Source organism: Manacus vitellinus, unplaced genomic scaffold (genome assembly GCF_001715985.3).
Source record: "Manacus vitellinus isolate BGI_N305 unplaced genomic scaffold, ASM171598v3 scaffold_0_pilon, whole genome shotgun sequence".
Lineage (NCBI taxonomy): Eukaryota > Metazoa > Chordata > Aves > Passeriformes > Pipridae > Manacus > Manacus vitellinus.
Genome location: NW_021938789.1, coordinates 12,280,458 through 12,297,186, shown reverse-complemented (window position 1 = coordinate 12,297,186; position 16,729 = coordinate 12,280,458). Strand labels below are relative to the sequence as shown.

At 41.9% G+C, this 16,729-nt stretch overlaps 1 protein-coding gene across 1 annotated transcript in view; it reads left to right on the top strand.

The window, feature by feature from the left end:
• Positions 1-16,729, top strand: part of PPARGC1A (PPARG coactivator 1 alpha) — a 367,267-nt gene that overhangs the window by 186,665 nt on the left and 163,873 nt on the right. The gene's annotated exons all lie outside the window — the stretch shown is intronic.

Here is a 16,729-nt window from a genome sequence, read left to right as displayed (position 1 = left end):
TAAGTGTATTTCCATTAAATGTGATCTCAGATTTTTCTGCATGCATCCTAGCATGTATGGACTATTTTCATTGTTAAAAGAAAAAGATAATGTATTTATGGCAGGTCATGATTTATGTGTGACTGCGTGTGACACTGGGTTTTTGTAAACTGGGTCCCATTAAAAGCAGAAATATGTACCTTGAGGAAATAATATGCTGCATTAAAGGCAGACCCACAGCTGTGACAAAACTTTGACTGTGAACCCAAGTCTTCTGTCTTCTCTTCTACTGTGGTGACTATACAGCAGTGTTTCCATTGGGCGTCTGGCCTAGCATGCTACAGAAGCTGAAATCCAGAACATGCTGCAGAAGTTGGGATCCAGAACCACAAAGGCAAAATATCTACAAACTCATTAAACTGAGCAGGACACTGCCCCAACAGGGGTCCTAACAAGGAGGTGGAAAGACTGCTGGAATACGCAGAATGCATCCTCAGTGGGTGATAAGGGATTTAGTATACTATTAACCATTCCTGATTTTAGTATTTGTATTATATTACCATAATATTGTATCGATATCAGAAATAGGGTATTGAAAACAAGGTTGGAGCGCAGTGCAAGCACATTACAGTAAGATGGCCACTGTCTTTTTGACTCAAGCCCAGAAAAACAAACAGAATTCAGGATGAAGAGGAACACTTTTGAGTTAGTATTTCATTTGCAACTTGTGTGAAAGCAATTTAGTTATTCTCTTCCTACTATTCCCTTCTGTCCTCGTCTTCCTCAGTGGTGCTGTTTAAGGACAGAGTTTTCAGCCTTAACCCTGAATTGCCTTCCTTTGGGATTTCAAGTAAGAGGCTGGATATCGCTTTAATGTAGTGGGTTTTGTAGTTTAATTTATTTTTGTTGGTAAAGAATATTCATCACTCATTTAATTCAGAAGGTATCTATTGATTCCTTTCTCCTCATTTGGTATTTTCTGACATTTTATAGCCCTCGCTATTGATTTATACAAAATCCGTAGTCCAAACGTCCCAAGGAGTGCTTTATTCACTTGTCATTTGCTGTTTTTCTTAACTAATAAATTTAACAGCCATGTACATCAAGTCTGTTAAGATCTTGTGGTGCTGCTTTCAAAGAGATGACAGTCTGGCACGAACAAATGAGTAATTCTTTCAGGCAGGAGCTTAAAAGTTGCAAGATAGGCAAGACAGAGAAACAAGCTCCTCCTTGAGTGGTTAGCAGACAAAGCAAGCTCCTCTGCTCAAAGGACATTTAGGTTAAGGTAGGGAAAATACAGCTCTGCTTCAGCCTGTGGAATGTCACACGTTATGGTGCTCTAACGGTAACTTTATTTTTAGCTTGTCAACAGATAATCAATTTAGTCGGCACATGCAGCAATACATGTGAGAGCAGGTACATCTGAACTCACAGAATCACAGAATATGCTGAGTTGGAAGGGACCCACAAGGATGATTGAGTCCAACCCTTAGCCCTGCCCAGCACCATCCCCAAGAGTCACACCAGGTACGTGAGAGTATCATCCAAACACTTTTTGAACTCTGTCAGGCTTGGTGCTGTGACCACTTCCCTGGGGAGCCTGTTCCAGCACCCAACCACCCTCTGGGTGAAGAACCTTTTTCCAATATCCAACCTAAGCCTCCCCAGACACAACTTCAGACCATTCCTTCAGGTCCTGTCACTGGTCACCACAAAGAAGAGATCAGTGCCTGTCCCTTCTCTTCCCCTCACAAGGAAGTTGTAACTGCAATGAGGTCTTCCCTCAGTCTCCTCTTCTCCAGGCTGAACAGACAAGTGACCTCAGCCACTCCTCATGTGGCTTGCTCTCAAGGCCCTTCACCATCTTTGTTGCCCTCCTTTGGATGCTCTCTAATGGATGTGCTGATCTGCCACATCATCACCTTGCCAGGTGCTGTAGTTCTGCAGGGCTGCAGCAGCATGCAGGGACTCCACTGGCATCTGAAACCTCCACTGGGGATAGTCTAATCTGTAGTCCCAGAAGTGAGCAGGGGATGTCATGAGCCCAAGTCTCAATGAAGGTCAGTGACATTAGGTCTCCTTTCTCACTGGTACCTTCTAAGTTAAGTTCTAAGTTTGGGAATGAGATATGAGCTTTGTGTGATCTCAGATATATGGGAGAAGATGCTGGAGTCCTTTGAAACAGGGGCAAGGGGGAAAGCAGGCTCTGTAGAGCTCTGAGTGCTTAGGAGGTACCCAAACACAGTATTGTGCTGTGGGTGGTTTGGTTTTGGCCATGTGCACTGCACAGTATGTGGGAATGGTGTTTAGAGAGACAAGCTGACTGTGAACTCAGTCCAGAAGTATACTGACTTTGCATGGACCCAGGGGAAGGGAATTCCTCTGTACCAACTGGGTCACTTGGACATTAGGTATATAAGTCTTAAAGTCACCCTCTCTTCCTCCCACTGTTGACAAAGGCATGTCCATGGGGTGGTGGTTTGTGTCAGCCTGTGATAAGTACCTGGGCTAAATTCAGATGACCTGCTCTCTATAGGTGCCTTCCTTCTCTCTCCTTTACTAAAGGGACCTGACTCAGGTATGGACAGATGGCATTTAGCTTTAACGTTCAGGTGAGATGAATGTCATCACTGAAAACTGTCCTTGCCTCATTTTGTTTGGGACATATCCTGAGTACAGCAAGTTTGACAACAGTTCCCCTGGACTGCTCTTTCCTATCTCTGGACTATTATGCAGGTTCCTAAAAGGGAGCCTGGATGATGAATAAGAACACTGTGTGAATAGCTTTAATATAGACTGTGTAGGAAGTTATGTTGCTGTGGCTTGGATTTAGTTCAGGGACAACTTAAATTTTACCCTTAGTAACCACTGTATACTTAAAAGTAAGAGGTACTTCAGGATTTTTCCCTTTTGTGTATTATCATGCAATGCTCCTTATCCTGGATTGTATTTAAAGACATTTCTAAGTTCTTCCTCTTAAATCTCTTAGAAAGTGCTAGAGGGATCTTTTTGGTATGTTTTGTGCCTTCGTGAGTTAAGGCGCCAGCCCTGGGTTTAGCACTGAAAACACACTGTGTGCTAAAGACTTGCGATCTAAGAGGCAGAAATACATAAAGATGTTCTGCACTGAGAGATCCCAAGGATCTCTTAGTAAGTTTGCTAGTTCACACCATCATCCTCTGATGAGAAAACTCAGAAATAAAGGTTATTGCAAGGCTATGATGGGTATGTGATGCATACCAGGTACTGGACTTCAGGGGTAAATTCATGTGGAAGTAGTAACAGAGATCAGAGTGCAATGTTAGGGAGAAGGAAATGAAAGGTGAGCATATCTAGGACTGTTAGGAGAACTTAACACTTTGAAAGAAGTATGTTGAAATGTGATGGGCCCATGTTGTGCTGTGTCTGAGCTGACCTCACCACAGGTTTTGAAGGAGATGGTGAAAATTGCTTATATTTATCCTTGTATCCCTCCAATAACAGTATCAGTCTACTGGTATCCAGTATGATGCTGAGTCTTCTCAGAGTGCAGTTCAGAGCTCCACTAAAGACCCTTTCTGTACTGAGGTCACCAGGACACACCCAAACCCTTTCCTGCTTCATTGTCGTTCCTGATTGTGCCACTGCAGAGCAGATGGCTGACGAGGAGCTCCAGCCCACCCTGCCATGATGGAGATGTATCCTCCTGACCATATCCAACATAGCACTACTGTGCTTGGGTGGCTAGGATGGAAGAGCTGTGTAAGCGCGAGAAACCAGTCCTTGCCCAGAAGTAGCACCTATTTCACAGTTCAAGTGTTTTGAAAAATTAGGATATGTCTGGGTAGCAGTTCAGTATTCAAAAAACCCTTCTTTTTTTCTCACTTTGTTTCTTCACAGTGCTGGCAGCTATACAGTGGCATCACAGTAATAAATTGTGGATATATTAAAAAAAAATTAGCCTATTGTTAGAGTTGAATCTAATCCTTGGGATGGACTTCTGTAGCATCCCTGTTACCTTGTGCTGATAAATCTGTTCTCACACTATTTCTCACTATTGGAGATGGAATTGCAGCAAAAGCCTTTTAGATTCAAAGCTGTAATATCCGGAGATGTTTTGTTTAGAGTAGTGTAAAATCAAGTATGTTGTATGAACTTCAAGCAAGGTACATATGAGCTGAGTGCTGGATTAGGGAGAATGATATATGGAGCTTCTTTAACTATGTGGAGTTAGATTTGATTCTTAGCAAATAAATGACAGATTCACACGTAGGGGAAAATTGAAGTTCTCATCTATATATTGTTTTTATTATGTTTTCTTTGCTTCAGGCTCTAACATATCAAAGACACTGTGGGTGAAAAAAGAAGTTTGATTTCCATCAATAAATGTCTTCATATTCTTGCAGGTCATGTACAATTTTGGCTATTTCATGGTGGTGAAAAAGACAAGGGAAAGTCATGAAATAACTCATTGCAATCCAGAGCAGCTTAGATTGGAAGCATTGCTAATATTTACAATTATTGCTGAGCCCTTTCTGCACGCTATCCATCTTAAATTTAGAATTATACTCCTGACCCAGTATGAATATGTCGGTATGTTGGTTTGCATCTGTCTGTACCATATGCAGAGTAAGACAAGAATTCCTCCTGCTTTGTTTTTAAATTTTTTTATTGTACCCCTCCAAAATCAGACCAGCTGTTGCCTAGATGCTGCCTTTTGCAAATGCCAGCACTCCTAAAAAGTGAGTTTATCTCATCTCAAGGATTTGTTATCCATATTTTGTTGTCATCTAGGAGGAAGGTTTCGGCATTGGCAGTACCATGGACCCTTTGTCACCCTGCTAATGTGAATCAGGCAGTCCTTTGCTGCTGGACAGTGGGTGGGTAGTGTTAGGCACGGGGTGTTAGCCACTGAGGCCGGGTCAGTGGCTTTGGATTATCTTTGCCGCGTACCTCTGTTTGAATAAGTAAAAATTAATGTTTTTCACTTAGACAGCAGAATTGGAATAACTTATGAACGGAAGGTCCCTTTGCATCTCTTTTGTTGCCAGCCTGATGCTCCCTCTGTGTCTGTGCAAGCATCTGGCTCCTTTCTGGCATTTGTACTGCTTTACCTTGCGCTTCTGGGTCTAAAAATAAAATATCCATACATGTAAGAGGAGCCGGCGTTCACGCCTGCTCCTGGTGTGTAACACAAGTCCAAAAGTCACACTGAATGCCACAGAGACTCACACTGCCTGAGCTCTGATTGTTTAACTAAAAGGAGAAAGGAGAGAAAAAAAAAAACAACGGAGGAGAAATTCGGAGCTGCAGGAGGGAGGCTCACGATGTTGCCACAATGTGGAGCAATGTATGCTGAGTACTGCTCGGCACACTTAGTCTTATGGCGAGGACATTTTCAGGCTGTGGAAGACCCAAAATTTGTGACAATAGGTCTATGTGAAACCTGAGGAAAGTGGAAATGTTTTCCAGCAGCCTAGAAGGGAGGTGCAAAGGAGGGGGCTTTTGTTTGTATTTCAGCAGCCCTGTGCAGAGGTCTGGCTCAGGCCAGGGAGAATGGCTGGGGGTCTGCAAATCCTCAGGAAGAAAAACGAACCGAAAAATTAATCCTTTTTTTTTTTGTCTGCGTAGTAAATATACAGTGTGAATGGTGGAAAGTCAACACTTCAAAAAAATCTCATCCTAATAGTCATAAACTTCATGAATTCTAAAGCTATCACAGTATGTTTTTTTTTTTCACAGGAAAGAGTTGTTTCAGCTAAAAGAGTGCTTAAAAATTAATACTTTGATTTTGTACTGAAGCAGTACTTCCAAACAAGAGTTTGTTCCTTGCTACTGACTGAAACTTTGATTTTCAAATACAATGAGCTCAATTTTCTCAGCTAATCTGTGATAAATGCTATAATGAGGTAGAAGGATAAACTCTGCAGTTGGTTTTTTTTTTTTTCTGTTTGGTAAAAAAACTAGACAATGTTTTAAGGAATTGATGGAGAGACTAAGCCATCTCTTGATGAGATGAAAGATGGTGGTGCTCAGTGAAGGAGTGATAAAAAACATCATAAAGAGAGCCTAGCCATGCTCCGGGTATGTGGCAGACATCTCTCAGTGCAATGCACAGAGAGCAAGCTCAAGCAATTTTTTTAAATGTCTTACATTGGGACTAATTTTTTCTGGTTTGGGGTTGAAATACTTGTGTCCTGCTGAACCCATTTCTGCATTGCTGAACCTGCGCTCTGGAAGAGCTCAGCAGCCAGTATGGTAATGAGCCCATTTCTATCAAAATGGCCTGTATTATTATTCATGTTTATTGGCTGCAGAGCGGTTCAGGAAGCACTTTTCAAACAGATACGCTGAAATATTTTCTTTTACACAGACCCAGCAGCTATTTGTATTTCCTTCGCTTGAATCCACACCCCCAATGCAGTCTTAATTATAGTGACACCAAATGAGACAATTATTGTAATATGTGAAAAAAACACTTTTGGGAAAGGCTTTGGATAGTATTAGCTATAGTTCTGCTATACTTTACATCTAATTAGGGCTGTTCCACAATGTCACCAGCCCTCTGTCATTACCCTGCGAACTCCCTGGCTGCAGCGATGCATTTGCTGGACCAGCGGGAACGTGTCAGACCACGGTCACACTCCCCCAAATCTTTTCACGTGTGGATCCTTCATGTCGACCCTTTCCCTCTCCTCCCATCCCTTTTCCCCCTTGCCTCCCCCCCACCCGTGGTGTGACATTTTCTTCATGACAGTCTGTCACCGAACTGCACTTGCTGCTGCCTCGGTAAAGGCTTACAAAGAGAGTGTAACAGCCAGTGGCCAATCGAGTTTGTGCAAGCTCCATCAGCTATGGATGAAACATCCACGAGAGAGAATAAGGACTTAGAAGAAAACTGGATAAAAGGGCTGCGACGGGAAGCTAGCTGGCAGGTTAGTGATACAAAAGACATATGCTTGCAAGTGGATTAAATCTCAGTGCTAAAAATCTCTGAACTTTTTAAGCTGAGCATAGGTGAAACATATATGTTTATTTGTTACAATGCCTGAAAGCATATTCCTGTGAGAGCAGTTATCATTATCTTCTTATTTTCTTGGAAGATGTAGTTCTAAGATTCGAAAGCTGTCTATTCCAAATTGTAGGACAAGTAAATAGTTTTATAAATCTGCAGACGTTACTAAATGCACACTTGCTTAATAAAGGTCCTTGCAATAACAAGTTGCAGGTGCATGCTGTAATATCAAAGGAAATACGTGCCTTGTATCTGTGTATATGCAAGTTTATTCCATTTAAAAATAATAATACACCACCTGTCACCCTGTTACTTAATTCTGTCTTAGAAACTGTTACAATGGGTTTCTTTTAGCTTCTTTTAATGAGGCAACATCTTTAAATGCACAATGCTTGTTTTCTTTATCGTGCTGGACTCACAATAGATGTGTATGCAATTCAATCCAAAGGGAGGCAGTTTTCATTAAAGTGTGCAGAGCAATAGGGTTTACATTATGCAGTACCTTTCTGGAGTTTGCAGAATTAGATACCGTTTCAGACCTGCTAAGCCCCACTGAGTGGTTGTGATTGCTCTTTACATTACATCCTGAGCATCGTCTGTGCACTTTTTTATGCTCTATTGCATTTTAATTAGTCAATCAACAATATTCAAGAGTTGTGTAACGAAGTGATTTCTTTTTTTTCCCCTTACTGCTTCTTATAAGGAGTTTTAAAAGATTATTATTACTATTTTTGTTGTCATTCTTAATTATTACTGTATTTTGGCTATGCCATTATACCAAATTCAGATAAAGTGGTGATTTGATTTGTTCCTGTCGGGTGAAGCTGTGGAAGAGTCCCATCTTGGTAAGAATTACTCTAGCAGTCTAAATGCTACAAGGGCATGCTCCCTTTCCCCAGATGAAAAGGTGGTTTAGTTTCGTCCCCTTCCCATAACTTTATTCTGGAGAAGGAAATACAAATGTCTTTTCTGAGGAGTGTAATACTCTGTGTAATACTGCTTGTGGCTTGTGTCGTGGTGCCTTTCTGATCATCTATCTATATCACAGGCAAAACTAAGTATAAAATCCAGATGTCATGAATATCAAAGCCAAACGATCCCTTCTCTCTATATCACTGTGAAAGCAGGTGTGTGGAGGTGATGCAGAACAGGTGGTTACAATGCAGGCACAGCATGGGAGACCACCACTGCCCCAAAGAATTGGGCTCCACAAGTAGGTGAAGGAGTGGAAGACCTGAAGGCAATGAGCGAAAAGCAGGAGAGCTGGGGCTGTGGGTGCATCCGCAGCTAGCTTGTACACCCACTAAATGATCTGGAAATGTGTTCTTCTGCTGTCCTGGTTTGTGCTGTTTCTGCCAGGTCAGATGAGTGAAGAGTGAGTTGGGAAAACATGGAAGCAATTTTCCTGTAGTTCCTGGCTGCAAACCAAGCATGCCGTGGCAAGAATTAATTTCCAGTCAGATGGCTCTGCCTCCTTTTTGGGTCAGGGAGTGTTGCACCGCTACACAGTAGTGGTGGCAGCACAGTGAGGGAAGAATTTGCGTGTGCTGTAGGTGCCATACCTACAGCCCTGAGATGGACAAAAGGTGGAACCTTATCTCTGAGGAGACAATGTCCCCTGCTACCCCTGCATGGGTGCGCAAATGTCTCTCTTCTTCCTGGGCAGAAATGCTATCTCGATGAGCTTCCCTTCAGGTGGAGCGTGGGGATGGCAGTTGTAGATGTTTTGCTCTGGGGACTTCAACCCTGTTACATCTGAAGGAGATTTTCAAAGAAGCTCCTGGGAAAGGGTTATCCAGTTCTCACTCTGATTGTAACTCATCCCATATTTCTTCACGCTGCAAGGTCCCAGGGTAGGGCAGAGCATCAGTCTTAAAAGGAGCTGATTTTAGAGTGAGCGCTGCAGAGCCAGAGCTCCTCTTCAGTCCTGTCTGCTGGGGAGCTCCAAGGTGATGGCGTACATCCTTTCTTCTTAAATGGGCCAATTTTTTTTAGCACTAGGGTCTTATATCCATATTTAGTCTCCTAAATAAGTGTCCTGGTTTTCCGAAGTGCTGAGTATCCTGGGAAGCCAACAGACATTTCAGTTTTCTTGGGCTTCAACGTGTGAGACCTGTGCTTTGCAGTGTATGGTGGTGGGTACCTGTGGGATGGTCCTGGGGTCGGAGGCAGGCTGTGGTGCCACGTGGCAAATGTGGTGGAGTGGCCAGTGTGCGAGTCTCCCTCTTGTAGCAAGAGACGTGGAAATTCTGACTTTGCACTTCAAAAAATCAGGCCACTTATTTAGCAGGCTAAATATAGGTTAAGCAGGCAAGCTTGAGCATCCTGCTTTAAAAATCCTGGCGGTACTCGTCATCTATCCTACCTTTCAGCCAGCACACTCATCATGCTGTGAGAGGTCTGTGCGGTAGCCCCATGCACATGAATAAACATCAGCTTACTAGTGAAAGAAGGAAGAAGCTTACAGTATTTCTTTCAAAGAGATATACAGTATGGAAATGGATTGCATTCTCTCTCCAAAAGGAGTCAGTTTTCTATTACGTAAAAAAAAAAAAAGTGGTGCTAAAATGATAATTCTGTTTTTATCACTGAACTTCAGTTTTTTATCTTCTATTGTTCTCATCATCTCAGACTTTGCTGTGTATCTATTTTTGATTTTTCATGGAGAAAGGTGGGCTTTCTTGCTCCTCTTAGCAGACCTTCAGAACAGGTTTTCAAAACCTCCTATAATCCCATTTCCTGATGTTTCCTTGGGAACAGCTTCTGACATCCGACAGATCTATAGCTGTCACAAAGCTAGCACAGTTTTACCACAGGCCAGGCACATATTTGGGTGACCACAACTGTGCTGATAGACTAAAGGTTAAGAAATCTATAAGGGTGTGGATGTCAATATTTAAAGACAAAAAGTCCTGCATATTTATAGAAACAAATGGATTTTCCTTCACATTTACCCATCCAGGGAAAGTTGTGCTCTCTGAGATGACAGAGTAACTCCAGCTGGTTTAAAAAGGAATTTTTCTTTTGCAAGTGAGAGCAAAGAGTAATCCAGAATGTCCTGAGAAAGGAACAGTGCACCAATCTGAGCAACTTGTCGGAGCCATGAATCCCTCTGCTGGCATACTGAGATCTTGAAAGCCACAATTTTCTTCCTAATTGATGACTCAATCAGAATATGGCCTCTGTCTCAAGCTTGCATTAAGCTTTGTCCTTGGTGTGCTGAGTTACTGTATAGCTTGAAATACACTGCCTGTATTGCAGAGGGAGGGGTATAGAGCAAGAATGATTTAAGTCATTTCAGAATAATTTGGGATCTTCCAACAAGATAGGCATGCAGTGATGGAAAACAGGCATTTTGTCAGAGCCTTCAGCAGTTTGATGATTGTTTCCTGCAGAATAATAAAAGGAGACATGTCTTGCCATTTTCATTTAATTTTTAGTTCTTATGTACATTTGTGGGGAGCAGAAGTAATTTGACTGAAATGAGAGCTTATCAGGCTTTAGCGAGGCTGGGAGACAGCAACACACAGTATAAAATGCAAGAGACACAATAACCTCTCCTCTCTTTATCGTGTGGCCCATTAAGTTAATATTAATTGTAGAAGAACACTGGCTAATTACTGTATATATATGTGGATTATATGTGGAGGCATGTCTCTGTGGGGGCATGTTGTGGTAGTGCTGAAGACTGAACATTTTGGAACAGAAGATTTAAAAAACCCTGCCTGAAGTAGTATGTAAAATTTTCATGTTATTTCCAGTTCTGTCTAGAGTAGTCATCTTTAAACCTTTTAAAATTTCCAGTTCCTTATTCAATAATTTTAAAAGTATTTAACTCTCTCAGATCTACTAAAACAATGCAAAATGTTAAGAGATCAAAATTTTGGGATATTGTTTCTTCCTTGTTTCACAAGGACATAAATGCCATTCCGTGATGATGGAAACACAAGGAAAAGAACCTGCAGATTAATTTAGTTTTAAAATTTTTGTGTCTGCTGATAACAGTGCTGGTGGCACTGTTGTTCTGTGTTGGTGGCAGCCAAAACAGCTCTAGTAAACACCTGGTGATCCAGGCATGGAACATGATCTGCTATTTGTATTATTCCACAGGTCTTCCTGTGTTCCTTCATGATACTGGATGTGAAAGTAATGGAAAATCTTAACACTGCAAGATTCAGGTGCAGTCTATCCAATAGCACCATTGTACTGTGAACACTGAATTCCTTCAAATAGTGAAGTTGATGAAGTTTTTTGGTTTGGGGTTTTTTTTGTTTGGTTTTTTGCACAAGTGAGGAAAGGAGACAATTCAGTTATCTTAGACTGATAACTTCTGAAACTGTTTATTTTTTATCGTTCTACTGAGTAGTGAATTTTCAAGACAATCATCATAAAAGGATCTACCACTGGGTTAATTGTTAACTTTACAAGTGTATTTTGTTGCCAGTTTTGATAGTTAAGGTCCACGGCTGCAGGCTTTGTGGTCAGGCAGCAGGTTCCCCAGGGGTGGCTGGGCTGGCTGGACCTCCATCCCCAGGGGTTACTATGACAAAAGATATTGTGGAGGCTTCGCAATAATGAGTAACTGAGCCAAAGCTCAGTTAATATCAAACTGGAAATTCTTTATCAGTTCTGCCTAGGGTTGCTGTTTTGGCTGTTGTTTTATTTGATTTCATATATGTAATACATATACATCATACTTCAAAGTGTGATACGGATGTAGGGAACTGTTTTATAGGAGTATTTGGGAGAAAATGAGGCTTATTTCTAAGGTAGAGGCTGTTAATGAATGACAGTGCAGTTATGTTTTGGGGTTGTTAGACTCTGGTGCTGGTATTTGACCATCTGTGATATTACATGGGCAACCTCTGACCCTCCATGTCACATGTTATGTCATGTAATACTATTAGGCACTGGCCTTTGGGAGGGGTGGACGTGCTGATCCCTTTTCAGAGTGCTGACAGTGATGAGTTCATCCTCGGGTTTGAGGGTTAGGACCTGTACTGCGAGGACAAAATTATTTGCCTTATTTTCATCATGCCTGAGGAAATGTTCTCTCCTTGATGCTCCTCATCAAGTGGAGTAGAAGGGGAATATTCCTTCACGAGACGAGACTGTGTCAGTCCTTCTAAAAGCTGGGATCAGGCATGTAGCCGTAAAAAGAGAGACATAGATGCACCAGCATAGCACGAGGTGTCTTTTTGATAATAAAATACCTAATTAGTGTAAAGAGAGATAGGACCGATGTGTGATATTGTATGGACTGTAGTTTTAGAAATCAAACGCCTTAAAACTGAACCAAGGGAGAGGTTCTACCAACCTCGACTATTTAATACCCTGTGAAATGCACTGTGCATGCTGTGCTTAGCTTGCTGCTGCTCAGTACTTTAAGCCTGTTCATAACCATTCACACAGCACTTAAGATCTAAAGATACACTCATCCTTTGATAGGACAAGGTCAATTATTCTCAATTTATTGCCACTACCAAAGTGTTTATGTGGTTTTATCTGTAAGCTAGGTTTATGTTTTTCTAACATTAAAGACATTGATAGTAAAAAAGAACATTTCATTTAAAGATTACTTGTTCTGTGACATATTTATATTAAAAATGTGCATGCATATATTCGTATGAATGATATAAACTCTATATTTTGGTTTTGGCAGGACACTACTTACCTTCTTTTTAACCTGCTAATAGAATTTTGTGCTGTCCTGAGGTATGGATGTGAAGTGTGGTGATGTGCAGACGTCTGGGTCTGAGAATAACATTGTTTAACTAGCCACCTTTTTTCACCGGGTAATTGGGTTTGGTCCTACAGTAATTCAGGCTTTGTGTTTCTCCCCTGCACTACTAGGATGAGCATTCAGAGCCACCTTTAATACTTTCATCCTTTAAGGTCAGTGCTGTTTCCAGAACAATCTATAGATGGGAAGCTCTGTTCCTGCAAAGTCTAGGGAGGCAGGAGTGAATCCGTTCCTGTGTAATGAAGCACTTAAGCCTGTGCCTAAGAGAGGCCTGTGCCTAAGAGAAGCCTTTGTTAACTGTCTGGCCTGATAAAAATAGGATAGGATGGAAGAGGATGGGAGCAGAGTGGAGGGGACAGGAGGGGAGGATAGGAAGAGGAAGAGTCAGTTGAAATGGAACTACAACTGTCATCTAGTCCAACTGCCTGACTAATTCAGAGCTGACCGAAAGTTAAAGCATGTTGTTAAGAGCATTGTCCAAATGCCTCTTAAACATTGACAGGCCTGGGGCATTGATCACCTCTGTAGGAAGACTGTTTCAGGGTTTGACCATCCTCTTGGTAAAGAAATGCTTCCTAATGTCCAGTCAGAATGTCCCCTGGCACAGCTTTGCACCAATCCCTCATGTTCTATCACTGGATCCCAGGGAGAGGAGATCAGCACTGCTCTTTCCACTTCCCGTCTTCAGGAAGCTGTACAGAGCAATGAGCTGCTGGTTTGCTGATAGAAACCTGGAGGCTTCCTGCCTTACACTCCGCTGGAGGTTTTGTTCTTTACTTACTCAGATTTTATAAAAATTTTTATTTTTGGCAAAGGGCTTATTTGACAACTGACAAAAATAAACAACATTTTTGACTGTAGTGTATGAATCACTTCTCTATTTATTATTCTCTCAAAATCTCTAAGGAAACATCTGGATTAAGAAAGTATTTCTCAGACTTAAATATTTTACATATAAACCATATTTACTAATTCATATGAAAGCACTGGTTGCCATCATGTACCCACCTCTCTGGTGTTATCACAGTTTAAATGTTCCCTGAAGGCTTTGCACTGTGACTGGTCTGCTTAGTGTCAGACTCAGGGCAATTATATTCCAGCTCTGGAGGCAGATAGTTGGCGCCTTAGAAAAAACGTTCACCTCCTTCTTCCTAGGTTATCCCAGGCAGAGTTTAACCTGTTTACATCTCTTTGCTAATTTAGTCCCTTACTTGCATAAAAAACTACTGCCAGGCATGCTTGAAAGAGGTGAACAAATTATCTTCAAATGAAAAAAAAACATTTTTAGTTGTGTGACTTGTCTTTAAAATATGTTCCAGCATATTTCAGATGGGGATGTTTGGCCAACGTGCAGCTCGGATTTCACAAAACTTCTGGAACTCATGCATGTTCTTATAAAAAATAGTGTTTGCTTTGTTTTTTCCAAATACTTCTGACTGCTGAATCATACGTCTCTCTCAATCCTGTCTCCCATGACTGTATGGCAAAGAATTCAGCACTTGTCTTGCTGTGGCTCTTGGCTCATCCTTTCTGTTCTGCTGGGGGATTTTCACAAGCCCTGAATCTCACTCTGAGCTGGGAAGGAGGGCAGATGGTCAGCAAGGTACCATTGGCACCTGCTTCTCCTTCGAGCAGATCCCAGCATGCTGCTGTCGGCTGACCCCAGCCCCCATCCACGCCCAGGGCTGGGGCTCAGGAAAGCAGTGCCCTCTGGCATGACTCAGCCACCACTGAAGTGATAAGTAGCTGGGGGCTCCTCCAGGTGCCTCCACTTCATCCTTCCTTCTCCACATACATGTTTTACCAGATAGTAGAAAATAGTAAATTTGGCTTTTCTGGTTCTGAGAAGAATCCTCTTTTCTAATATTACTGGATTTAGAAACAGTCATTGGTTGACATCAAGAATTACATGGCTTAACTAAGATGTCCTACTCAGCCCTTGGTCTTCAATAGGGATGCTGCACAGTTGTTCTACACAAGCTGTTGCAGACTTCCTTGATCACTTTAATTGGAGAACAGGAGATCTTCAACATTTTAAATAGCTGACAGAAGGGTCTGTTCTCAACCCCTTCCCTCTAGCTAAACCTGTGATGTGTGAACCCTGTCTCTAGGACACAGACAGTGCTGTACTTTTGAACTTTTACCATATTATCCGCTCTGCTTTGCCCTAAGCTGGTTTTCTGGAAAATGAGATGGATTTTGCTTCTTGGCAAAAATAATTATAGAGAGCTGGGAAATCCAAATGAGCTGATACCTCTTTTGTTAGAGCTATTTTATTACTGAGCAATTTCTTTTTTTTTTGGATGCTCATAATGTAGGTGCAGTTGTATATTTTATCTATTTGGTTTTTATGGTAAAGTCATCAAATACTGTATCTTTTTATATCCTGATTTAGAATTAATTTCAAAATAATGTAATGAAGGAGGTGATACTTCATATTCCACATTTTGATTTTTTGTAGGAAATTAAAAGTATTTGGGAAATAGATTTTTCAACTAATAACATGAATTATAGAAGCTGATAAATGTGAGATTAATAGCTAAGAAAACAGTCATTTCAGATGGATAATTTAGATTTGTATCATTTATTAATCATAAAAAGTAAACCTGCTGTATAACTAATTTTAGTTTTATCAAGAAGACGAATTGTTCCAGCTAATGAATGTATAGATATTCTATGCCAAAGGCATTCGTAGGAATCTGTTAATCATTTAACTGTGTCATGGCATATGCTTTGTCTTCATAAACCAATTAAAACATATAACTTCCTCCACTGAAATGCATGTTGGTCTTCAGTGCCTACAGCAAATTAGCACAGCATTTGTCTTAAAATACGCTTCAGTATTGCAGATACAAAATTTAATGGGGGTAGTGTCTCCAGGTAGGGAACATCGCCAGGCTGCCTGCACCACTGCCTTGGGAAGGAGGTGCCGTTTGCAGCATTTCAGGGAGCTGATCCTACAAATACTAGTCACATAAGCTAAGTGGAGGGCTTGTGAATGGTCTCATCTTAATGAACTGGGCTACTTCCCTGCTTAGGTTGAAGTGTGGGCATAAACATATGAAAATGTGGCTTAAATACAGAACTGCCTTGATGGAGAAAGCCCTTGGCAGTGACAAACATAGGTGGTTATTTAGAGCAGGTCAAGGAGATAAGCTTAGACCTGGGGATGGTCGTAATGGATTTCAAGAGAGATATGACTCTTAATCTGGGGGGAGGAACTGTAGGAGTGATGGGAAAAAAGGCACTTTGTTGGAAGGCGTTGGTTCTGCAGGTCTGCACGCACCTGAGTAGTGCGACAGCAGGGTTGGGAAAGGGCATGCTGAAGGTCTGCTTCTCCTCAAAATGTGGGAGACAGCTTTCAGGATTTTGGCCTATTTCATGCCGCTCCTAAAGAAAGATTTGGTTTATCCTTTGCCATGTTCAAGAAAAGTCTTGGCTTTTCTTCTGATGTAGGAGACCCTGCGATTGCTGATTTGCAGACCCTTCCTGTTCAGCAGCACAGCGGCCTCTCAGGCTTCCTACCCCTGGCGCAAGTGTGCCCTGCCACCTGCTGCTGAGCGCTGGCTTCTCTCTCCTTGCAGCCTGGGCTCCCTCAGAGAGCACATCAGCAGCCTGTAGTGAAGGTGACGATACACTGCTGAGAATCCTGGAATGGTTTGAGTTGGAGGGGACCTTTAAACACTGTCCAGTCCAACCCCACTATCATGGGCAGGGACACCTTTCACTAGACCAGGTTGCTCAAAGCCCCATCCAACCTGGCTTTGAACACTTCTGGTGATGGGGCATCCACAACATTGCTGGGCAACCTGTTCCAGCGCTTCACCACCGTCGTAAAACATTTCTTCCTTATGTCCAGTCTAGACCCACCCTCTTCTAATTTAGCTATAGTAATTATGCCAGACCTGCTTCTTTCAGCTGTGCAGAACATCCTGCCTTCACAGGCCTGCTGCTGGTACTTTCAAGAAGGGGGGATTAAGCTGTGACACCCAGTGTGATTTCTGTATGGTCTC